The following is a 24,876-nucleotide window of genomic DNA, read 5'->3' on the forward strand; positions in this document are numbered from 1 at the left end:
GTAAGCAGGGAAAGAAAAACATAAGGGGAGGGGAAACACCCATAAATCTCCCAGTGGTTATTCATCAAGCTGAGCCAGGGAAGAAAAAATTCCTATTCTCACCTCTTTTCTGGCCACCCCATCCCCCATTCCTGCCCCACCGTTAGGCAGGGCTGTATTAGGACAGATTATGACCCTATGAGGAGACAAACCCCCAAAGCTGAGGGCACGTGCTGTTGTCCACGTGCCAAATCCGCAGTCCTTTGTAAGTCCCTGCTGTGAGAATGTGCTGGAGAAATGCAGACTCACTCCTTGCACAGACTCTTTCAGCAGAGGTAACCTCCAGCCGCCTCCAGAAAGGGATTGAAAAGGTCTTTGGTTTGCAGTTGTTGAAGGGGTTGGATGAGAAGAAGCACTTACAACATTTTTTGACACCACACTTTGATCAATTGGACAGATTTAATATTACAGAAATATTTCATTTTTCAATGTGGATGGGAGAGAGAGGAAAAAAAAAAATCTAATCATCCATCCAGCAGGCCTCTATATTTTTCATAATTCACTGGAAAGAAAAGTAAAAAATACAATTCCCTAAACCTCTGATTTAAAATCCAACTTAACTCGAGGTAATTTCTATCATTAGTTCAAACTGTGTGATCTTCACTCTCTCCTTATTTTTCAAGCCATTGTTCTGTTTTTTTTACAAGGTATTATTTAACCAAAGCAGCATTTAATTGTGTTTTCTCTCTGCATTCATTTTTAAGGAGGAAATGAATGGTGTGGGAGAAACAGCACGATGAATTCATGGGAAGGTGGATGGGGCAGAATCCCACACACGGAATCAAATCTGTTTTCACAAACACCAAAAGAAGGAAACAAGCCACTTAAAGAACATCAGGGAAAGGTTTCCACCTGCCACCTCTGCAAGGTGACACTGAGGGGACACCTTCCCAATAACACAATTAAGGAATTAATGGGAGACTCCTCAATTCTTTGGGAGCTGAACCGGGTCAGGGACACTTGAACAAAGTCATTGCTAATGAACTTGGCATGTTCATCAGGCAGGAGCTGTCCCAGAGCCTGGCTGAGCTTTACAACATTTCTAGCACAAGTCACCTTCTCCTTTGAAGGGGAATCAGTCCAAAAGTCACCCTTCAGAATCCAAATCCTGTCCCAGGAATACTTCTTAAGGATGACGGACCTGCCAATGCCTTGTGATGGGAAGGAGCAACAGTGTAGGTCCTGCCTAGACTAGAGGTCTATGACCTCTTCCAAATGAAACCTCTTCCAAAATCATCACTTGGCTTGATCTCTTTCTTCCCATCTCCCTCTGCCTCTTATTTCCTTGGATGTGTAAAACAGATGATGATGTGGAAGAGCAGCATTATCACACCTTGAAAAAGGGCAAAGTCTGGAGGCCAGGAATGACCAAGGACTGTCCGAGACACTCAGCAAAGTGTTTCTGTTTATCTGGTTTCCAGGCCCTCTTGAAAATAATTCCCCAAAAACCCATGGAAATAAACCCAGCCAAAGTATGCTGGAGAAATGAGGTCAACAGGAGAAACACCCAATTAGCGGTGTTTTGTGGCTGGATGTGGTGTGCCAGCTGGGATTCAGGGAGTTGCTGCGCCTCAGGAAATAGAAGAGAAGCTTAAAATAATAACATCTAGTGCTCAGAGAGCATTTTGCATCTTCCCAGTGTGACATGAACTTTAATTAGTTTGTGAGTCGAGACGCTGCTGGGCGAGTGAGAGATATCTGTGCAACATGACCAGTGCCAGGAGCTCGTGTGGGGCTGTGGGGGCTGTGTCCAATTTGGGGAGAGGGACAACTCCAATGCTTCCAGGTGGCGCAGGGAGCAGGAAAACTTCTGGCAGAGGGATGGAGTAGTCTGAGCTTTGAAAGGGGCCACTGGTGAATTCAGCTCTGTGGCTGAATTCCAAGACAACTCTACTTACATGGAGGTGAAGTCATGGTTAAAAAAATAATAGCCCCAAATGCTCTGGGCTTGAGCAGCAGCACCTGAAATGCGAACTGCAGGGTGAGGATGGAAAGTCTTCAACTTCCATCCTGCAGAGGCTTGGGATGCTGCTGGAGGCACATAGTGGGAAACGCTCGGATTGGACTTCAGTCTTTCTCCAGAAGATGTGTGGTCTGCAGGAGATTTCTGATATCAGAGACTGGAGGCAAAGGGAGAATTGCTCATTTTCCCATTGGATATTTCCCTCAAAGAGCTGGTTCATGCCAGGAAATGCTGTTCCTGGTGTGGTTCCTGACTGGCTGAAATGGCAGCCAAGAGAAATTAGATGGCTGGGAGGTTGATGAGGTCTCTCCTCATTAGCAAACCCAATAATGTGGGCAAAGACTTGTTTATTCTCTCCATCTGTGCCACCAGTGCATTTGTCCTACTCCCCGCTGGTGCTCAGGACCGTGTGAGGGCTCACACTGATCCAAGATGACAAGAGATCTCCTGGAGCCCACCAAGCCACGGCCTGTGCTTTTAGTACTGATGGCCTGGGGTCAACACCACGCTGATTTTGGCCAGAGGTGCAGCTCTCTGGAGCTCCCTTTGGTGCAAAATCCAATTAGCAAACAAGTGAACAAACCCCTTCTGCTGGCCAAGCCCCCGGCAGGGTGGGACTGGGAGCTGGAACATCCCACAGGGAATGAGCAGCTCCCACAGAGCAGGCATGAAGGGCTGGCATGGAGGCTGAGGGCCAGACAGATTGAATGCAACCCCAAATTCAACCCTGCAATAAAAAAGATGGTGGTGGTCTCTACTCAGGTCAAGTGGTGAATGGAATATATTTATCCCCTCCTGCTCCTACCCCCAACATTCCCTGAAATAGCAGGGGGCAGGCTGGGAGATCTGCCTGGCCAGTGAGCACCCACACAGCGGCTGAAATGATAAAGAATAATAAAGCTCCTGAAAACATCCTTCAGTGATTAAGAAATCAGTTTGGTTTTGATCAAGCATCCCATAGGCTGAAAATGGAATTGCCCTTCAACGAAGAGTCAACATCTGGTTTTACCCTGAAATACTGAAACAATGGTATAAAAATGAAACAAAAAAATGAATTACTTGATGAAGGGGCTACAGATCAGTGGGACACTAAAAGCAAGAGAAGAGAGAAAGGCACAAGTGCAATTCAGCTGTCGCAGCTCTCGGGTCCTCGACTCTGCTCAGCTTTTGCCCTCGTCTGCTAATTTGCTTACTCCCCCAGTAACAACCTGGTTTTCCTTTACTGGAGACAGCTTTAGCCTGAGGAAGCTATGGAAAGCAATAAAAAAATAAACTGTTTCTGGGTCACCACCAGTTCCAGTCCCCGGGGGTTATTTAAACAATGATTTCTCCTTCGCCTCTGCCAGAGCTGAGACTCGGCCCCCAAGGTTGTTCCATCAATAACTCCTGAACCACCTTAAGGGCAGCAGGCTCACTCCCAACAGGTTTTGAAGCCAGGGCCTCTTAGATCACAGGTTTGAGCTGCACTGATGTATTTAACACAAAGAGATGATGCTCCTGAGGTCAGGGAGAGGTGTCACAGTCCAGGCAGGGCTGTGTGTGACACACTGGCCCCCACAGCCACCTCTGAGGGCTGGGGTGTCCACAGGAGCCTCTCCTTGGCTTTGGGTCACCCAGAGGTGCTTGGGACAAACACTCTGCATTCCTGGAGGCTTTTCCCTCAGCAGCCATTGACCTCCGTGGCACACAGCTTGCTCTGGAGCAAAACAGACACCCCAGTGAGCCCCCAAATTCATCCCAAGGTCCAGAGGGACAATCTGTCACTCTGGGATGAGAAGAAAGGCACCGTGGGCTGCTCAGGCCATGGGACCTGGCAGCAATACCCTCACCTGAACTGCCATTCCCCAGGGACACCAGAGAGCAGAGAGGCACTTCCCTGGGAAAGCCAGCCCACATCAGAGGTTTTCTGTAGAGATTTACAGATAACAGCAACCTTCCCTTGCTCTGAGTGCAGCCAGCACCTCTGTATGGCCTTGAGAAACCCATCCTGCAGCTTGTGACTAAATTTCCCTTTTACAGACCCCCTCAAAAGAGCCCCCTCAAGAGAACACTCCCATGGAGCCAGGCTGGGAGAGCTGGGGGTGCTCACCTGGAGAGGAGAAGGCTCCAGGGAGAGCTCAGAGCCTCTTCCAGGGCCCAAAGGGGCTCCAGGAGAGCTGGAGAGGGACTGGGGACAAGGCATGGAGGAACAGGACACAGGGAATGGTTTCCACTGCCAGAGGGCAGGGATGGATGGGAGATTGGGCAGGAATTGTTCCCTGGGAGGGTGGGCAGCCCTGGCACAGGGTGCCCAGAGCAGCTGTGGCTGCCCCTGGATCCCCAGCCGTGCCCAAGGTCAGGTTGGATGGGGCTTGGAGCAGCCTGGGACAGTGGGAGGTGTCCCTGCCCATGGCAGGGGTGTGGAACAGGTTGAGCTTTAAGGTTCCTTCCCACCCATTCCATGATTCCATGGTCGGCTCTCCCAAAATCCCTCTCTGCCCATGGTGGCCTGGAGGGCTCCAGCTGCTCGCTGTGGGCTGCTTGTGGATGCTCCTCAGGCCCATGGGGAAAACAAAGCTGCCCCAAGCAGGGCTGGGCTCGGGCAATCTCTCTTTGTGACACGGTGGCTGTGCTGAGGGACAAAAGGCTGCAGCAGAGAAGAATGAACCCAGAAAAGCAGGGCTGTCACAGACTACAGGATACCCTGAGAAACGTCCTGAGGAGAGGCACCTGAATGGATTAGGGAGGAGGCTGGGCTGCAGGGCAGCATCTGCCTGCAGTCGTTGGCACTCTGTCATCTCCAGCACCTGTTTGCTGTGCCTGAGCAGGCGCTGGGCACAGCTGCTCCCAGCCTGAGCTCTTGTACACTGACCTCTCCCAGAAATCCCCTCCTAGGGCCTGACCCTACAAACATGGCCTGTGGGACTACAGGTCCTGGCAGCACTGATGCCTTAGGATTTTAGCTTTTATAATTTTTGTAATATAAATTATAGAACAATTTTGTAAATTACAAAATAATTTTTGTAATATAAATTATTATTTATATTTTTTGTAATCTAAATAATATTGCAGGATTTGTAATACTGCAGTTCTTTAGTGTAGAACTCCATATCCAGCATGAGCTGCTGCTTCCCCATTTGGGGCAGACACAACAATTCCTCTCCAGGCCTGGCAATCAAGGACCCCTCACTGCCTCAGGCCAGAGATGGAAACAAAAGTGAGTTGGGAGAGCAAACTTGGGGTCAATTACTTCATTAGCTGAAGCTGTAATTGGCAGATTCACCCCCAATATGCAAATGGACCAAACTTACAAAATGTGAAAGGCTGTGAGTCCAATTTTGGGTGTAAGCCCTGGCTGGGCTTTGTCTGCCCTAAATGTACCTGAAGGCCCTTCAATAAATAGAACCAATTTTTATTCTCTTAATTTTGTCCGGCCTCTGTTTTTAGGTAGCCCAAAAGGCATCAGCACCACTCCAAAGAAAAGGCTTCCAAGGAGAGGAAGCCAAGCCTAAAGAGGCAGCCATGGCCTGGCTGTTCCACGCTGCCCCTTTCTCTCTGCCCGTGCTCAGGAGAGAATGTACACCCCTTACCCAGGTGGGTTTTGGGGGATGGAGAGGTTTTGGGAAAGGGAAGATGGATTGCAAGGTGAATCACCGAAATGAGAAGAGCAAAATCTGTGCTGGGATGGATTTGGTTTCTGTCTGAGGAGAAGCAGAAGTGAGACACAATGGAACACCCACTGCTGGGGGTGCTCCATACCCAATTAAACGTGAGGCTAATTCAGCTGGGGGGGAGGGGGTTTCCCTGATTACCCCAATTGTGCCCAAAGAGCCACTTCAGCTCTAGCAGGGTTTCCACACCAAAACCACTGCCAGCACACCATCAAACCAAAGCACTGGCACCTTCAAGGTTAAGAATTCCTGACTGTCAGGGAAGCACCGAGGAGGGAAACATTGTCTAATAATAATCATCATCATCATTATCATCATCATTATCATCAAAATAAAAATAAATATAAAAATAAATAATAATAATAATAGGAGGAGGAGAAAGAGAGGAGGAGGAGTTTAAAAAGGAAAAATGATGAAAATCCTAACACTTGAAACCTTCAATGTTTCAGCGCTCCCAGCCATGGGGATGAGCTGGCCAAAGGGATGAGGGAAGGTTCTCTCTCACTTCAAGGCCCTGTAACTACAGCTTTATCCTCATCACACACACCCAGCCATCCACGAGCCCTCCAGGGCACAGACTTGCCTCCCATCATGCCTAAAACTGGTTAGGGAATGGTCAGGGCTCAAAAGACAAAAGCTTGGAGCATCAGCCTGGCTGTCAGGCTGGGAACAGCGCCACGGGGGCACTGGAATCCAGCGCTCCCCAGAGTGCTTTGGGGCTACTCTGGAAAAAAAATCCTTGTAGGACTTGAGAAATAATGAGAAAAACCCCCAAAAGGATGCACTTCTAAGGGAAAAAAAAAGAATATTTTGATCAACCTTCCTTTGCTGATGGGAGATTGCTCAATGAAATGGGTTTGGACCAGCCCAAAAGACTTGTCTGATAAGAAATATCACTCTGGGAGCCTTGTCCCAGGAGAGTGTAAGCAAATAAATCGCCAAGGAGACAAGAAGGCTATCTCTGACCCAAACCCCAGCCTCCCCCACCACCAGGGATGCTGCATTTGTCATTTCTCTCCTGTGCATTCCACAGGAGCCTCAGCTCCATTCTCTTTAGATGATATTTATATTTTTCTAATCTACTGGCTGTGATGGATGGGAAAGAGATTTCTCCCTGCAAAACCATTTACAATGGAAAAAAGCCAGAAGCACAATATAGAACTTGTGTGTGTGTGTGTGTGTGTGTGTGGTGCTTTAGACAAATAAACATTGCTCCTTTTTCTAAAACATCTCAACATCTTGTACAGGAAATATTAGATCTCAGTTGACTGGAAAATGAAACCAGCTTTATGTTCTCTTCCAAAGCCTCTTGTGATATTAGCAATATTTTTTTCCCCTGTCGAGAATAATGGCTTTTCTACAGGCCAGCAGATAGGAAAGTGCTTACAGAGATTTCCAGATGCAAAGACTTCCCTGAATTACCTTGTCTTAATGTACTTCAGAGTTTGGAGCAAGTTCCTTGATGACTCTGGATAATCAGAGCCTGTGGAGGAAAGCCCTGTTAAATCAATCACTCACTGCAAAAATGAGATAAAGGAATCCCACGGGAGTCCCCACAGGTCTTGGGAAGCTGGTTTAGGGCTGGTACAACATCAGGAATCCCATTCCAGGTGGGGCATACTAAAAGGCAAAATGATCCAGGTTTGGGGTTTGGGTTGTTTTTAGGAAGTTCCCCCTGCTGATGAAGGATGAAAGGAAATGGAACCCCTCAAGTGCAACTCAACCCCCTCTGGTGAAGCTGGATCTGGTTGGGAAGTGCAGGAATTTCCCCAACTTGCCCCTGATAAAAGAAAATCACTTCTGGCTGAAAAACTAAGAATCAGAGAATGGCCTGGATTAGAAGGGACCTCAAAGTTCTTCTATTCCACCCCTGCCATGGGCAGGGACACCTTCCACTGTCCCAGGCTGCTCCAAGCCCTGTCCAAACTGGCCTTGGACACTTCCAAGACTGGGACAGCCACAGCTGCTCTGGGCACCCTGTGCCAGGGCCTTGGCACCCTCCCAGGGAATAATTCCTTCCCCATATCCCATCCAGCCCTGCCCTCTGGCAGTGGGAAGCCATTCCCCCTTGTTCCATTCCTCAAGTCCCTCTCCAGCTCTCTTTTAGGATCCCTTCAGGTCCTGGAAGGCCACAATTAGGTGTCCCTGGAGCCTTCACTTTCCCAGGCTGAACAATCCCAAATTTTCCAGCTTTTCCTCACAGCAAAGGTGCTTCATCCCTGTGATCATTTCCCTTTTCTCTGGACTGGCTCCAGCAGCTCCAGCTCCTTCCTGTGCTTGAACCCCCGAGCTGGAGGCAGCTCTGCAGGTGGGGGTCTCTCCTGGGGGGGCAGAGGGGCAGAATCAGCTTCCTCAAGGTCCTGCCCACGTTGCTTTTGAATCCCAAAGAGTGTCCAAACCAATCCCAATCCAACAGAATAAGTTTGAAAAGCAGCTCAGACTTCTTTCCTGACATTCTTCCTGCCCATGCCATAAAGCCTGGAAGATCAAAACCTCAATCCCAAACAAAGAGTTGCTATTTTTTCTTCTGTAAATTGAAACCAGGCAAGAAGTAGGAGTCCCACAAACCCCAAACCTTCTCAAAGCAAACACTTTATTGTTTTGTTAAACCACATTTTGATGAAAATCTAATTTTCAGCCACAGTAAGATTTCAGTAGAAATGTTGGAATAACCCCATAGAGAAACCCCTGCATAAGGAGATGTTTCTGTTCCCTTTAGGATGGGAATTGCAAAACAAAGGGCATGAAAAAATCCTACGTTGTCACTACTTATCATTCCCAGTTAACAATATAAGATATATGATAGAAGCAAAACAATTTGGTGGCAGAACATCATAAATGAAGTCTGTTTTCCCTGGAAACTGCATAACCATTTGAATTAATTTAATTTGAAATATCAAATTAAATTAAACTGTAGAATAATCCCCAAGGGGAAGCATATTTCATTTGCAATGTCTTCTGATAGAGTATTCTCTGCCAAAAGTTTTGCTATGCATCTGGCTTTGGATCTAAATTTATTACATTAGCTCTGGGAAGACTTTTAATAGAAAGTGAGATTAAAGGCGAAGAAAAAAAAAAAAAGGAACTTCTGATGGTGGAAAAAAAAGACCCCAAATTTGAAAAAGAGCAAAAGAAGTGCTGAACACGGATGGATGTGGGCTGCTGCAGCTCACCTGGCTCTGCCTGTGCCCGTTCCAAGCTCCAGTCCAAGGAGAATGAGATGTGTCATTAAGCAACTGGAGAGCTGCAATGTGTGTATCCATAGGCACAAATGGGATGTCTTCAAATCTGCCTGACAGGCTCTGACATCTCCCGACTCTTGCCAGCCAGTGTAATAGCAACCCACGGGGGGGGAAATCAGCGAGGGTCAGGAGATGATGAGTGGAGGAAGATTACGCGCTTTTAAATCAGCTCTGAAGGATGGAGACGGGAAAGGAAGCACTTTCCTGGTCAGGAGGAGCCAGGCTGAGATTTTCATTTCCAAAGGAGAATAAAGGGGAAAGGGAAAAAAAAGCAAAAAATCAAACCTCACCAGAATAACACCGTCTTATTAGTAATAGCTACCTTGCTTTTTAAATAATCTCGGAGATAAATACAATCTGGGACAGATCTCAGAGACTCTTTGGTTCAACAGGTTGGGAGGAGGGAGGTGGTGACCCCATCAGTTTTCAAAATATAGGTCACACACAAAAGCAGCACTTACAAAATGAACGCTCTTGCTTTTCACGGCGAGAAATTGAAGAAAATTGCAGCCAGCAGATGCCTGTAGGTTGATGCAGTGGGAATAATCTATTTCTTTCTTTCTTTTTCTATTTTTTTTTTTATAGTTTCCCCTGCGAGCAAATACAGAGCAGCAGATGTTGGCATGGAAGAAGGGATTTGCTCTAAACAAACAACCCACTCCCTCCACAAAAAGCTTTGTACCAGACCAAAATCAAGCACAACCCTCTCACCCCATCCCCTTCCCTCACCTGCCCCCCCATAACCCAAATGCTCAAAGGTCTCTCAGTCAAAACAAAAAGCTGTAGGACTTGAACCACCAGCACTTTAGTAACCTCACAGTTTGTTTTAAATCTTGATTGGGAGAATTATCCTGACAAGAAAATTAGTGGAAAGTCAATAAACCTGTAGCCCAGAGACAGAGCAGGAGGAACTGGTGGAACTCATTTGCTCACGCACACGAAGGCGACGCAGGGCTGCCTGGGCTGGCAAAGTTCATTATGATTTTGCCTGTGAAGCCATGAAGTGCAGGTAATCATATTTAAAGAGATAAGAAACACAAGGAGAGCGGGCCTGAGCTGCGACACAGAAATTCTCATTTATAGCAGTCACGGGTGGAAAATCAATACCCACTTTTGGATGCAAAAGGAATGTCAGACTTGACAAAGCTTCTTTGGATTTTTCTAGCCCCCTCCCTCCCCTCCCCTGCTCTGCTACTACTTCAAAACCAAAAAACACAAGGAGATTTGCATGCTTGCTGCATCCAAGGCTCCCCCCAACTTGGCTCACAATTCCTTGAGATTTTCTCTGGCAACAACCTCATTCCATCTATCCTTGTCAGAGTGCATCTTCCTCCCCGGTCCAAGCAAATTGTCTTCATGCCACTTACTCGGATCCTTCTGCCTCCCTTCTGCGCTCACATTGGCGGATCCGGCTCCAGTGCCAGAGGGGAGTTTGTATTTACATGGGAATTGAGGAAGTCTGCTCCAAAAATGCATTTTGGGAAGAGGATAGATTATTCTACAGCTTCTTTTAATTTATTTTTTAAGGTGATAGGACAATCGTGCATTTTTTTCCCTTTGCCCTCTATAAAATAATGAATTATTGGCAGCAAATGGTTCAACAGGCCCTGGTGTTTATGGACTTCCCATGCTCAAGCCTCGTTATTTATGAGCTGATCCTTTCTGTAGCATTCCTGGATAAATGGGGGATGCAAACATATTTCAGCCTTTGGGTTGCTGGGATGATTTACTGTGATGTCACTGAGGCTCCTGCCTGGGATCCAGTGGGATCAGGGTGATCAAACACAAGCACTTTGTTAAAAGAAGGAGCTGGGGCAGCTGAGAGGAACTTCCACATGCAGTTTGGGGATCAACTCCCAAGAAACCACTCCTGACCTCCACAACTCCTACTGCTTGGGCTAAGAGAGGACAGGGAATTGCATCCCTGCAGCCCTGTAAATCAGCAGAGCTCCTTCTGCGCCCTACATGGGGGATTTTTACGTCCCCAAGGATCCTCCAAGTTGTGTTCCCAGCCTCGGTGACAGGAGCTGGACAGTGGGGACTGGTGATCCCACCTGTTCTACAGGAAGGTGACACACGCAGCTTCCTTTTCCTCAGAGCTTGGCCTGATCCTGCAAGCACAGGTGAGGAAAACAGAGTTTCCATCACACGCCTGCCTAAAAAAGAAGTATCTCCATGGCTTGCCCCACTAGAACATTGTCGGTTTTCCCAGCTTTTACAGAGACGGGGCAACTGAGAGGCATTTTAAAAGATTCTATTCCATTATCAGTCTCGATGAAGGGTGAGATATAAGAGATGTAAAACTCAACGCCATTCTATCAGAAGCCAACCTATTTCCTAGTTACAATACCTTATAAATGTTTTTCAGCCTATTAGCTGTTGCCACACAATAATTTCTAACACAAATCACCTATATTTTTACCTGCTACAATGAATCTTTCACAGTTCTAATTCTCTAAAATATCTGGTCTTCTTGCAAGGCCATATTTTGAAACTTGTTGAAACTTGTTTCTAGTTCAATCTCTCTCTCAACAACGTTATATCTATTCCATGACCTTCCTAAGTCAGCACACCTTATCTCAGAGTTTGCATACAGATGTACAAAACTATGTACATCTGTCAGGTTTTAAGAATCCTTTACAAATCCATTTCTCACATCTCCCCCTCTTTCTTTAACTGTAAATACTTCCTTGATGGTCTTATTCATCATCTGCTGCACACAGTGAAGTACACAAGGCACTATTACTAATACTACTACTATTCCAATACATAGTAGGGTACATAGGGTACCTGTTTACTATAGGGTAAATACATCAATTCTCACAAACATGGAGCAACCAGGAGCAAGGCCTTGCTACATGCCAAGGACTGGATGTCATGTGTATGGGCTGACTTGGGCCCACCTCATCCTGATTGTCAGAGCTGACAAGGGAGAGTTTGATCCAAGCATCCCTCTCAAGAAAAAAGAAATCACCAGGCAGCTCCTTGGCTGAGTCCTGGAAGCTGTAACAGCCCTGGGCTGAACAGGGTGAGAAGGGGGATCTCATCAGGAGCTGCACTGACAGAAATGGCTCCAAACTGAAAGAGTGGGGGTTTTGATTGGATATTAGAAAGAAATTCTTCTCTGTGAGGGTGGGCAGCCCTGTCACAGGGTGCCCAGGGCAGCTGTGGCTGCCCCTGGATCCCTGAAAATGTCCAAGGCCAGGTTGGACAGGGCTTGGAGCAACCTGGGACAGTGCAAGGTGTCCCTGCCCATGGCATTGTGGGACTGGATGAGTTTTAAGGACCTTTCCCACTCCAACCATTCCACGAATCCTTGAGCTACACTTGGAGGAAGACTCTGGTGTCTGTACATCCCACAGTGCACGTGCCGACTCCCGGAGCCCTGTGCCTCCCCGAGCACCGGCAACCAACAGGAAAAGTTCTGGGGCAAGCTGTGAAATCTCCAAAATGAAAATCAATTCCATCTCCATTTCACAGGGCCTAATATGGCATTTACAACATAAACAATCGCTTCTGTTAGGGAGGGAAATTAAAAAGCTGTGCTACCTAAAAGGGAGCAATGTTTAAAGTTCTGCTGGAAATGAGCAGTTGGGTTGGAGATAATTACAAAGAGGTGCCGGGCACTGAGGGAGCCACAGCAGCCACAGCTCCACTGCCTCAGGGACAGAGCAGGGGGATTGAAAAACGAACACCAAAGCTGGTGGGGGTGCTTTGAGGGAGGCAGAGGATGGAGCTGAGGTTCACAGGAGAGCCTGGTTGTAGGAATAGCTCTGATCTCAAACAATCATCACCAAGCCCCTCCTTTCCAGCTGGAGAGGAGCTTCCGGGAGCCAGAGAGGAGCCCAAGCCAGAGCTCTGAGTTAATTTTACATCCCCATGTCTCAGCAGGGTCAAACAGCCCTAGGATGCAGAAGTCCTGGCATTAATTACCACAGTGTCCTTCAGTTTCAGCATGGCAATGGGGCTTGTGAGCTACCCCCATGGGGTATGGCCCTCTGGGCTGGCAGCTCAAGTTAATACCTAGATTTATATTTTCCTGAGATAGTCCTATTGAAAGGAAAGGGGGGAAAAAAAATCCCATCTTGATTTGCATTCCCTAGGGGAATACTGGACTGATCCTGCCACGGGAATAAATTGCAGCTGGGAAACATGAGAGTGTTTGAATTGTGACAAGGGTGAAGTGCTGGAAGAGCATCTTGAGAGCACTGTTGGGTGATGCCAGCAAAGAACTGAATCAGCTGCAGCCCAAACCCTGGTACCTCTGCAAACTCAGCCCTGAGATGGGGATGCCTGTGAGAGGAGAGGGCTGGATGTGCCACAGAATCGCAGAATCATGGAAAGGTTTGGGGTGGGAGAGACCTTAAAGCTCCTCCAGTCCCACCCCCTGCCATGGGCAGGGACACCTTCCACTGTCCCAGGCTGCTCCCAGCCCCATCCAGCCACAGCCACAGCTGCTCTGGGCACCCTGTGCCAGGGCCTGCCCACCCTTCCAGGGAGGAATTTCTTCCCAAAATCCAACCTAACCTTGCCCCTGTCAGTGTGAAACCATTCCCCTTGTCCTGTCACTACCTGTCCATATGAGTCCCTCTTGGGACACCAGGACAACTCCTGGGGAATCTCACAACCATCTCCTGGGCATGGGATGCTTCCCAGCTCCAGCTGGAAATAAATTCCTGTATCTCCCCCTGCCAGGACCACTTGGCTTTTCCTCTGCCCAAAGCCCAGCAGGAGCTGTAGGAGACTCGGGGAATCCCTGCACTCTGCTCAGCTCCAACACAGCAGCAGCACTGCCCATGAAAGGGAGTGGGATGAGGGTCCAGGTGGCAGCAGGGACAGGAAACACCCCAAAAAGGACTGTGTGAGCCACCAGGGGCTGTTTTGTCTGCACAAGAGATGACTGAGGAGAGCCACAGGAATAATCTTCCAACACAGAAACAACTGGTGGCAGGAGGCAGGAAAGCTCCTTTCCATGTTCACAGAAGACTGGATAAAAAATAATAAGCTTAAATTGCAGCAAGGAAATGTTAAGAAAGTCATTAGATACAGCTTCCTGAAAAAGAAATAAAATAAAAATATAGCTTTGCACAATCTCAGTTGCTGCAGATTCTTAAGCACTGCTTAGACAAACTTAGTCCAGTTGTGGCAAAAGTGTAGAACTCCTGTCAGACAGGTTTGGTGATGCACTTGCTGTTCAATCAAACCATCCCCATGCACAGCCATGGAAAACTTGGCCTAAAAGTGCATCCCCTGCAAAGAAACCAACCAAACAGCACAGGCTCCCAAGCTCTTTAGCCCTGTTAGCCCTGTTCCTCACCTGTGTCAGTGAGGCAAAGCTCCTCTGCCCAGGATTATGTTGGATCTGAACACGGCAGAGGCACGAGCACTTTCCCCAAGCCTTTTCTCAGCCCTCTACAAGCACTGACATCTCCTGATGCAAGAGCCTAGATCCTATTTTCCCTAGCTCAGGAAAAGAGATTTTGCAGGAGAACGAGCTTTCTGTGGCAGAAATGGCACAAAACCCCAGCAAACAAAACTACAAAGTCTTAATTTTCCTGTGAACAGGGAGTAGCTCTGGGGGAGGACTGGCTCCCAGATCATTCCAGGTGATGTCTTGATTTACCTTGATCAGAACAATTTAGCAGACATTTTTTCCCAAAGAGCACTAATCACTTTTTTCCTCCTTCCTGTGCATAAAATAAGATTGAAACACACTGCACAAATTGCTTACCACAGTCCCAGAAATGCTAATCAGCAGCAAACATCTAAATCATGCTCGAACCCCAGCCTGGTAAGGTAAGAAAACAGTGTCAGTGCATAGAGAACTATTATTTACTGGTGTCAGAAATAACTCTGGCATTTCCATAACTGTGAGCCTGCATGACAACTTCCTCTGGGAAACTGCTTCAGCTGCAGAAAAATCCATGGCCTGAATGAATTGAGTAATTTATTTATAAGGAGTAAGGAAATATGAACTAGGATGCAAGCTTAACCTTCCAAGGGCTCTGTCAGCTGGTGATCCAGGGAGAAACGTGCTCTTTAATAAACAAGCCAAGGTATTTTGCAGTGGTATGTTTCAATTAGCCTGGACATGCTAATTCCTGCTGTGTTGCTAAATCCAAATGTGGATGGCAGCACCAGATAACAGAGCTGGTCAGGGGTATTATTTTAGGACTGATGTCCTAAAACCTCCTCCTGGGAGGACCATCCGTGGAAGCCTTGGGTGTCAGTGGTCTCTCCCCCTCCCTGCTCCATGAGCTGCCCTCCAGCTCTCCTCCTGAGGCATCCTGCTCTTCTCTGGGACTGCAGCTGAGCCAGAGTGGGAAATTATTACTGATGAATGCCAAGCCAAAGACCTGCCTGTCTGCTGGATTCCTCTGCTCCATCACCATCCCACTCCAGGCTCCAGCATACCTTGGGAGAACTTCCCTTTGACAGCCACCACACCCAGAGGTGTCCTCCTACTCTGCACCTCTCCTATGACACATCATGTTCCAGGGCAGATTCCTGCATGAAGAGCCCATCTAAGCATCCCTCCTGCTGGTTAAATCAGCATTTTAACTGGCTCCAGCCAGCCTCAGCAGCAGTAGGTGCAGCTGCACACCCCCGGCTCCAGCAGAGCCTTATCACCACTGCCAGCTGTTTCCCCCCTCCAACCTCATCTTCTCCTATCTTTTGGGGAGCACTCCCAGTTAACAGGGCATGTCAGAACCATTTTCCCTGATTTTATGACCCTCTGGGCTGGCAGCTCGAGTTAATACTTAGATTTCTATTTTCCTGAGATAGTCCTGTTGAAAGGAAAGGGGGAAGAAATTTCCCATCTTGATTTGCATTCCCTAGGGGAATACTGGCCAAGTTCATACAGATTTATGAGGATGGGGGTAGATATTGGCTTAGTCTCTCCAAGGGCTTGGTGGAGGAAGGGACACAGGGGACGCTTATCTTGCTCACACTGTTATAAAGTCTGGGTCGACTCCACTGAAGCTGACTGAGGATTTACACCACTACAACCAAGATTAAAATCTGGCCCTGACTCCAGTCAAATCAAGTGAACTACTGAGGATTAGGGCACTGCTAATAACTAATTCTCACTGCAGCCACCGAACAGATAAATCGAGTAATGAAAGCGTAGTGGATGGGGAAATGCTCCTGGGCTGTCTCCTGATCAGGGAAAGGCAGGAGTGCTACACATCCACAGCAAAGGGAACAGAGGGAAACGATCAGCTCTGGCCACGGGAAGCAGCTGCTTTGGCAGGGAGGAGGAGCAGGGCTTTGTGAGGAGGATGCTCAGGGAGGGATCCAGGTCTCCCTTTCCTCCCAGCAGACAAAGCAACAAAGCCTTAGCAGGAGCTTGAATGAAAGGCTTTTACACAAAGGTAAGGTATGGGTGAGACAAACCCCACTTTTCTCTCTCGGAAACAAGCTCCCTTAAACCTGCAGCTGAGCTTTCCTTGCAGTTACACTGCTGGAGCCAGAGCTTCCCTCTGCAGAGCTTGCAGGAGCCAGCAGAGCCCCTGCTCGCCCACCTCAGCCCTGGAGGAAGGGGTGACATTTCCCAGGCATGTCCCCAGCCTGGTGAGGTGCTGGGTGAGGCCAAGAGCACCAGCACTGCTGCCCATGGCATGGCACAGCCTCGCCCTGCCCAGCCTCCCCAGCTGCAGCCTTCCCTGCTTCCCCCATCTCCCTGCAAGGCCCTTTCTGCCTTTACCCTTTCCCAGGGAACAGCCGAGGTAAGGCTGTGCATATGCTCACTGATATTTCAAATCCTCCAATTAACGGGAAGATAATTCATGCATTTGAGCATTAAAAAGGTACTTAAGTCAGAATAAATTCCGCTTCATTGTTTTCCAAAATTCACCTCCCGCTCCCACAGCTGAAGGAAATTAAGAGGCAAACCCAGACTGCTCCTCGGTCCATCTCTCCTGGCCACCAGATCCACCATCACCCTGTGTTTGCCCACTAATGAATTGCTTTGTAAAACCGGGTAATATTAATCAGTTCACTGTATTCCAACCTGAGGGTGCAGCCAGGGAAGGTTATTTTAAGCTAATTGTCTGGGAGTATCCCTCCACAAATCGAGCATCCACATCCCTCTGTGTGAATTCCATGTGATACCACAGAGGGGAGAGTTAAAAGCATCAGGAAGAAAGAAACAATCCTGTGTGCATCACCTTGAAACAAAACAAACTCTTATTTCAAAGGCTAGCTGCTTTAATCTTCCTTATAATGGGTTTCCATGTTCCTACAGTTTAACAGGTTTGTGGCTTCTGCATTTAGCACTGGAATAAACAATGCTCCAGTAATTGCCAGGTCACTGGTATTTACTTCTGTCTTTCTAAAAACCCTCCCAGCACAGCTGCCTTGAGTAGGATAGACTGTAATTTTCTTTACTGTCTCCCACTAATGAAGGCAAGAGGGCAGGAGGACCAAGTCAGATGGTGGAAAACGAAGCCAAACAGCCTGGTTGACTTTCAACATGATATTAAAATAAACCCCCACCTGTAACAGATTAATTGGCCTGGTCTTTGGCAGCCTGACGGGAAATAAAGACCACTGCTCGAAACCCAGTGCATCATTGTTTTTAATTATAGCTATTTTTCTCAGCTGGCCTGGTGAGAGGATTATTTTCCCACATGAATGTTTCCCGTGCAATTCAGGATGAGCAGATAACGGGGATGGGGCCAGTGCAAAGCACGGGGAGGGGACAGCAAACCAGGAGTTCTCCAGCAGGCTCCCAGAGCTGGGATTTATTGTTTCCTTCAGTGGAATGGGTCTCTGGGCTCCACATTCCTCCACTTTCATCTCCCTGCTGCTCTCATGGTGCAAAAGCCAGAGCCAGAAGCAAGGACAGCTCCCCACTCTGCAGGGACATGGGCTGGGCTGGGACCGAGGCTGAAGCTGGCACAGGTGACATCACATTCCTGACCAAACAAAGCTGTGTTTGATGAGTCCACAGGCACTTCCCAGTGTGGCCCCTTCCCAGCTCTTAGGAAAACCAGTTCATTTGCCCAGCAGAATAAAGCAAAAGCTGTCCTGAACCCCTGCATCCCCTCATCCTCCTAACTTCCACCCTGGAATCACGTCAACACATTCCTTGGCTGCTCCTTTTAAAGTCCCCATATTCCTTGAGTCTGGATGGAATTCCTTGCCATTTTCTGGCTGTGAGTTGGCACAAGTGCTTATCTGTATCCTGAAGAAAAGCCAAGCTGCATGCACAGGTCACCCAGCAGACACAGGGAGAAGTCCCTGCTCCAGGCAGAGCACCACAGGAGTTTGCAGCTCTAAATTTAAGATCTTTCTGCAGGTTGAGCTATTAATTACAGCTCTGGAGTGTTTGGTGACAGTGCCTTTTCACTGCCTGTGCTCTGCCACGAGGCACTGGAATAGCACTGGATAATTCATGGAGGGGAACAGGAATGGAGGTTTACAGCTCATTGGGAAAGTCACTTCCATGAGAAAGTGCAGTAGAACACAAGGAGGCACTGAGGATTTCACTACATCCCCTTTTTATGCTCCAAGCTGGTGGGTCTGAAAAGTAAGGAATGCTTGGTCTAAAAACGAGCCATCAAATTTTGGCCAAAATTAGCAATATGTTCTTTCTTTGCTATGCTCAAATGTTTGATGGAAAACAGACAGCTCCTGCTGAAAAGCCCATGCTAAAAAAAAAAACTCCAACTTATTTTCTGTGGGAGAGGGGAAAAAAAAGAGAACACAATCTGCTATCAGCTCAACCATTATTAAAGGGAGAAATCCTAATCCCATATGCTGCCACTTACTTAACGACCTCCACCACATGTACACAGTGTCCTTACAGAGGAGAGATGAGAAAAGAAACCTCAGAAAGACAAAACTGGTTTCCCTCCAAACTGGTTTAGGTAACAGAAACTGAGCAGAGCAGATGCCAGGATCCTCCAACCTTGTCCTGACCTGGACAGTCTCATGAGGTTCAACAAGGTCAAGGGCAGGTGCTGCACCTGGGTCAGGGCAACCCCCAGGACCAATCCAGGCTGGGGATGAAGGGATGGAGAGCAGCTCTGGGAGGAGCACTTGGGGTGCAGGTGGGTGAGAGCTGGACAGGTCCTGGCCCAGAACCCCCCTGTGCTGGGCTGATCCCCAGCGTGGGCAGCAGGGCAGGGGGGGATTCTGCCCCTCTGCCCCCCCAGGTGAGACCCCACCTGCAGAGCTGCCTCCAGCTCAGGGCTCCCAGCACAGGGAGGAGCTGGAGCTGCTGGAGCCAGTCCAGAGGAGGCCACGGAGATGCTCCAAGGGCTGGAGCCCCTCAGCTCTGGAGCCAGGCTGGGAGAGCTGGGGGTGCTCACCTGGAGAGGAGAAACTTTGGGGTGAGTGAACTGTGGCCTTCCAGAGCCTGAAGGAACTGACAAGAAAAATGGAGTGAGACTGGGGACAAGGAATGGAGTGAGAGGACAAGGGAGAATGGCTTCCCAGTGCCAGAGGGCAGGGTTAGATGGGCTATTGAGAAGGAATTCCTCCCTGTGAGTGCTGAGGCCCTGTCACAACTTTCCCAGAAAAGCTGTGGTTGCCCCTGGATCCCTGGATATGTTCATGGCCAGGCTGGATGGGATTTGGGGCAATCTGGTCTAATGGAAGGTGTCCCTGCCCATGGCAGGGGGTGGGACTAGATGCGCTTTAAGTTCCCTTCCAAGCCAAATTATTCCAGGATTCAATGATTCTATGACTTCTCCTTACTGTATTTCTAGGCATTTTTGCTTGGCCTTTTCTTTGTCTGCTGTACTACCAGGGTTCAAAAAGCCCATAGAAAAATATGATAAATAGGAAAATATCTCCATGGCATTTGAGATGTGATGCTTCTGGCAGTAAGATCCTATATGTTCTCTTCAAGTTTTAAACAATCTGAGCAGAAGCTGCATTCTGAGAGAAGAAATCAAAAAGGTTTTAAAAGCTCCAACGCTGCTGTGGGGTAACTCCAGAAGAGGGAGAGAAGCCTCCCACATCGTGTTCCTTGCAGGTAACGAGGGGATGGTTCATTACAGGCAGTTTCACAGAACTTGACGTCTTAAATTTTTTACAGCAGCCATGGGCATGGCAGGATCTGGTGATTTGCCACCTGCGCTGAATTCGTTACCTGCAAAGATGGTACCTTCCTAAGAGCAAAGGAAGAGAAGGAAAACAAAAAGCAAGAGAAGTTCCTCCAGCAGAGACACACCGTGTGGCCTCCTCTGTGAGCAGCAGGTCCGGCAGGCGGTGCTGGATGAATTAATGCTTCATTAAGGACCTTTCCCAACTCCGGTGCTCTGGCGTGGTGCTGAGCACGCTGAGCTGGGGGAGCTCCGTTCCTGATGAGCTACAACCCAGTGCCTTGAACATTTGGGTTATTAGAGTCGGGAGAGCAACTCCAAGGTTATTGCCTCGCTCCAAACCAGCTCTGCATATTTTGTGAGTGACTGAAGTCTCTGCTGCTTTTTCTCTGCTTCTCTCTCACAGCCAACGGTCCCCGCCGAGCCCCGGAGTGGCTGCGTTTGGCGGTGACAAAAAGCTCACAGTTTAGCTCCAGTTGCTTCCGTCTCATCGTAAACTTTACAGGCTGCTGGAGGGCCTTTTTTTCCATGAAGAACGAGCGTGGGAGCATGGGCTGCACACAGCAGTGAGGCTGAGAACACAAACTCCAGTTGAGATTTGCACGAGATGATGGGGAATTTTGCCTTGCAACTCCCATTAATTTCCGTCGCAGCCGGGTGATGTTGAGCACATGATTTATCGCGAGTCTCGTGCTGGTTTGTGTTGCTTTTCACAGTAAAATATTACCTTCCCTTTAGATAAGAACAATCCCCTCTCCCAAAGTCCTGGCTCTGTCAGTGGCACATTAGGTGCATTAATAAAAGTGAGTGGAGCATTAATAAATTAGCAGGTACCTCCCAAAGTTCAGCACAGAATCCCAGAATGGTTTGGGCTGGAAGGAACCTTAAAGAACATCTCATTCCACAATCCTGCCATGGGCAGGGACACCTCCCACTATTTCAGGTTGCTCCAACCCCCTCCAACCTGGCCATGGACACTTCCAGGGATGGGGCAGCCACAGCTGCTCTGGGCAGCTTGTGCCAGGATCTCACCACCCTGACAGGGAAGCATTTCTTCTCAAAATCCCATCTATCACTTTCTCATCTTAAAGCCATTCCCTCTTGTCCTGTCACTCCAGGCCCTTTGGTAAGGGGGTACTGCAGGGTCAAAGGTAATAGGGAACTGCAGGATTGTTCCAGATTTTTGACTGATTAGGGCAATAAAGACCCAAAATCAGCTTTGGGAACCTAAACTTCAACACAGGCTTTGTACCCAACACAGCGGGAAAAAAGGAAAATAGAGAGAATCAGACCTCAAGTTTCCATTAAATCCAGGCAAATAGGGTGTACATGGACCTGCTCCATCTGCAGGCACCTCTCAGCAGAGGTAATCAAAAGGAATAACCAGATATGTGGCATTAGAACAGCCCAGTCCATCCCAGGTTGTGCTGCCACTGAGGAGGAAGAAAGGAGGTCTTGGGGAAGTTCTGAAATAATTTTAATAATGAAGCCAAGCCTCAGGTGAAAGCTTTTCAATAGCACTCACTATCCACACATGGGCACTTGGAAAGAGCTCATGCATCTCACTGTCCTGCTTTCATTTATAGAACTTCCTCACACTCAGAAGGGTCCCAAAGTGATTAGAATTGACTGGCTACAGGATTCATTTCCCTGGGCCTGAACTGCATTGATTCTGGTGTAGAGCACAGCAGCTCTTTAACGATGAGCAGTAACAAACCATGAGAATTCGAGGCAGGAGGTCAAGAACGACTCAGCCATCCAAAACCACCCCTCCCCGCAAGAAACAAAAAAAAAAAAAAAAAAAAAGAGATTGAGGGACAAGCACTGTAGTTAAAATAATCTAAAAATTGAGCAGAGCCCCTGGCAAGCACTTCCAAGCTTCTGGAAGTTTCCTTCAAGCCATACACAGGCAGGTGATTACTTTCTCAATTTTCATTGAAAAAGCCCAACATGGATGTATAAAAACTCCCATTATGTGCTGGGTACAACAGAGGGAATTACCAGCCTTATTTGACAGCATCTTGAGCTTTCTGATTGATTTCCCAGCTAAGCTGTTGACCAGGGATGACCCAGCAGGGATGGCAGCCCCGGCTTGTGCAGCTCCCTCCCAATCTGCCTGGAGAGTGAGTGATCTCCGTGCACCAGGAGTGACCCCGCAGGCAGAACAGTTTCTTGGCACCTTTATTAGAAAACAGTAAGAATATGAGAGCAAAGACCCCTGGTTTTATTTGAGGGTGCACTAAATAATTTATTTTCCAGTGAGACTTTCAGCTGGTCTGTCTGCCTTGCTCTGGGAATCACAGTATCCCAGAACAGTTGGGGCTGGAAGGGATCTCTGGACGTCATCCAGCCCAACTCCCTGCTGAGGCAGAGTCACAGAGAGCAGGTGACACAGGAACACATCCAGGTGTGTTTTAAATATCTCCAGAGACAGAGATTCCATGACCTCCCTGGGCACAGGAGATGCAGCCAACAGGAGACACTAACCTGGATTTCTGAATGTCAGACCCTAATTCTGGCAGCAGGGACCAGCAGAGAAAGACCTTTAATACTAAAACTCTTTACACTGGCCATGACCTCCAAACACCTTGGATCTCTCCATAGTTCCTACAACTCAACAAGAGCACAGTCACACCTTGGACTTCCCTTCTGGCTGGGACTGTGCATTAGATGTGCCACCTCCTCCCAGTCAGGCTCACCTCCCTCACCTCCTAGGCACAGCATTCCCAGGAATGCCTTGCAAAAAACTTTCATGCTGCTGGAAGGACCATGGGGAGAGAGGACAAAGGCTGTGTCAAGCCTGCCATTAGCACAAACCCTGCAGATCCAAAACCACCGAACCAGAATTATGCCTCCCACAAGGCTGGACCTCTGCACCACAGGATTTACATGTGCACTCAAATGGTGGAGGGGGGTCCCTCTCCAGCCTCCACGAGCATCCCCCTTCCTGGCTGTACAGCTCCTTTCTTGGCTTCACAAACACCTAAAACCCTACAAAAGGTTTGAAAGGACAGTGTCTCCTCTCTGCACCCTGGCTGTGCTGCTTTCCCAGGTTCCTGGGCAGCCTTTTGTGACACGTGATGTTTGCATGTCTGAGACATAACACATGACAGACCTCAGGTGTCCATCAGCCTGTTTTACTGTTCAGGGCTTGCTCTTATAGGCAATTCAAAGCTCCCAGCTCTAAACAGCCATTGGTCTAATCTCTACACCCTCCAGATGCTGAACCACTCAACTGCTTGTATTTCAGGAGAGCTGTTATTGGTTGAGACCTCTGTCAGTGAGCCCAGAGGCTGGTTTATGGAACTGGGCTGGGTTTCTTATTTGTAACTGGGTTGATGTTCAGTACAACTGAGTTTGCACTGCGACAGTTTCCATGTCCCTGGCCGTGGGCGGGCAGGGCTGTGGCTGCCCCGTGCAAACAGGAGGTGAAGCGCGGTTATTGCCGGCTGGAATGTCCCGTGGTTCCCAAATGGATGAGGGGAGGGAGAGGTGGCTTCCATGGCACACAACTTTCCTAAAAGAGCCAGAACATCTGCTGGAAACATTTGTAGCCAGCTAGCCCTGGAGAAGGTTGGCTACAGGATGGATGAGTGCCTCAAGGGACTCAAAACTTCCAAAAACTGTAACACTGCCTGAGTGGGTTTATCCCAATGACACCAAAGGTCTCTCTTAGCCAGTTCAGAGCTGCTGAGCCCTGGGGATGAAGATTCGACTCTGAAGGTAATAAATCAGAGATGACAGAAGGAAAACTGATGGGGAATGCATGAGGCAAAGAACATGGGAAGTTGGCTAAGAGATCCCAGAGACCGCATGGGAGAGAGTTCATTATTTTTCTCAAGTCAGTGCTGTTAATTACATTCAAAACTCAAAATAAAAGTCATCTCTAGGTGAGGAAGCCTGACGGGGCTTCGTTGTATTTTGTGTTTGCTGAGTTACCTTTCCTGCATCGCTCACCTGGTGGGAAAGATTTGCTCGGACTGTGGTGACAGCAGATAAATCACTGGCTTTGCTGCCATCTTTGAAAAATGAATTTCGGGCCCCCACATTTCTCATCAGTGCATCTCCCTTCCCGCTGCCTCCTCGCTGGCACAGGAGGGCTGGAGGCTATTTTAAATGGAAAGCCAGGACAAATCTGTGGCTGAGCTCCTCGGGGCAGCTTTCGAGGTGAAGTCAGAGCTCCTGCCCCAGGGGCTGCTGCAAACACAACCTGGTGGGTGCCCACCAGTGGGCACTGAGCCCTTACCTGAGCTGGGATCACCACAAATCGGGGTCCGGGTGTATTTTTAGGAGCGGATGGACAGCCAGGTGCCCTCACCTGAGCCACACTGAGCTTGAAGAGTTGTGCCAGAGGCTGAGTAGTCACTGCTGCCCAGCACCCACCGTGGGCACGTTGGGGTGCTAAGGAAAGGCTCTCAGGGGCTCCCCACAAGTGAAATGCTGGGGGCTGTTCTGCAAGGCTCATCCAGGCCACCAGGCTCAGCTTTTCCATCAGGAGCCGGCCTCCCCCACCAAATAAATCCAGCCGCTGTAAAAGAGCCAGATCCGCCGGCGATGCCGCTACCAGGTGTTTGAAACAAAGGCATGGGAAGAGCAAAATTAGGTCAAATCTGCTGATGAGAGATGAGTAAATAACAGTTGCTATTCCAGGGAGCTTTTGTTCTCGCTAAAAGGAGAGCAGGCAGCTTTGCAGATCTGTCTCCTCTCATTCCTGCTGAAGCAGGGGTTTAGGCATCCTCAAAGTTTCATGGGAGCATAAAAGGAGGCTGCGGGGAGAGAGGGGGGTTTAAACTGTGCACGCTCATGGAAATGTGTAGCTGAGGCTGTGAGAAGTGATTAATAGAGCCAATCAACAAACAATAGTGAGAATATTATTGAAAGTCTTTCTTTGCGAGTGTCTGAGCACGATGGACCGACAATATAGA

The 24,876-nt window shown here is 48.4% G+C and overlaps 1 protein-coding gene and 3 long non-coding RNA genes across 6 annotated transcripts in view; 2 read left to right on the forward strand and 2 right to left on the reverse strand.

The window, feature by feature from the left end:
* Nucleotides 1–24,876, reverse strand: part of KIRREL3 (kirre like nephrin family adhesion molecule 3) — a 371,179-nt gene that overhangs the window by 219,170 nt on the left and 127,133 nt on the right. The window lies entirely within an intron of this gene.
* LOC128799133 (uncharacterized) lies at nt 3,613–4,181 on the reverse strand. Its single transcript, XR_008434647.1, has 3 exons — nt 4,092–4,181; nt 3,832–3,908; nt 3,613–3,698 (listed from the first exon to the last, which is right to left on the reverse strand). It is a non-coding gene; the product is annotated as an uncharacterized LOC128799133 (long non-coding RNA).
* On the forward strand, nt 5,111–9,702 carry LOC128799135 (uncharacterized). Its single transcript, XR_008434649.1, has 3 exons — nt 5,111–5,198; nt 5,429–5,575; nt 9,480–9,702. It is a non-coding gene; the product is annotated as an uncharacterized LOC128799135 (long non-coding RNA).
* LOC128799134 (uncharacterized) lies at nt 10,710–13,985 on the forward strand. Its single transcript, XR_008434648.1, has 2 exons — nt 10,710–11,017; nt 13,590–13,985. It is a non-coding gene; the product is annotated as an uncharacterized LOC128799134 (long non-coding RNA).

Source organism: Vidua chalybeata, chromosome 23 (genome assembly GCF_026979565.1).
Source record: "Vidua chalybeata isolate OUT-0048 chromosome 23, bVidCha1 merged haplotype, whole genome shotgun sequence".
Taxonomy (NCBI): domain Eukaryota; kingdom Metazoa; phylum Chordata; class Aves; order Passeriformes; family Viduidae; genus Vidua; species Vidua chalybeata.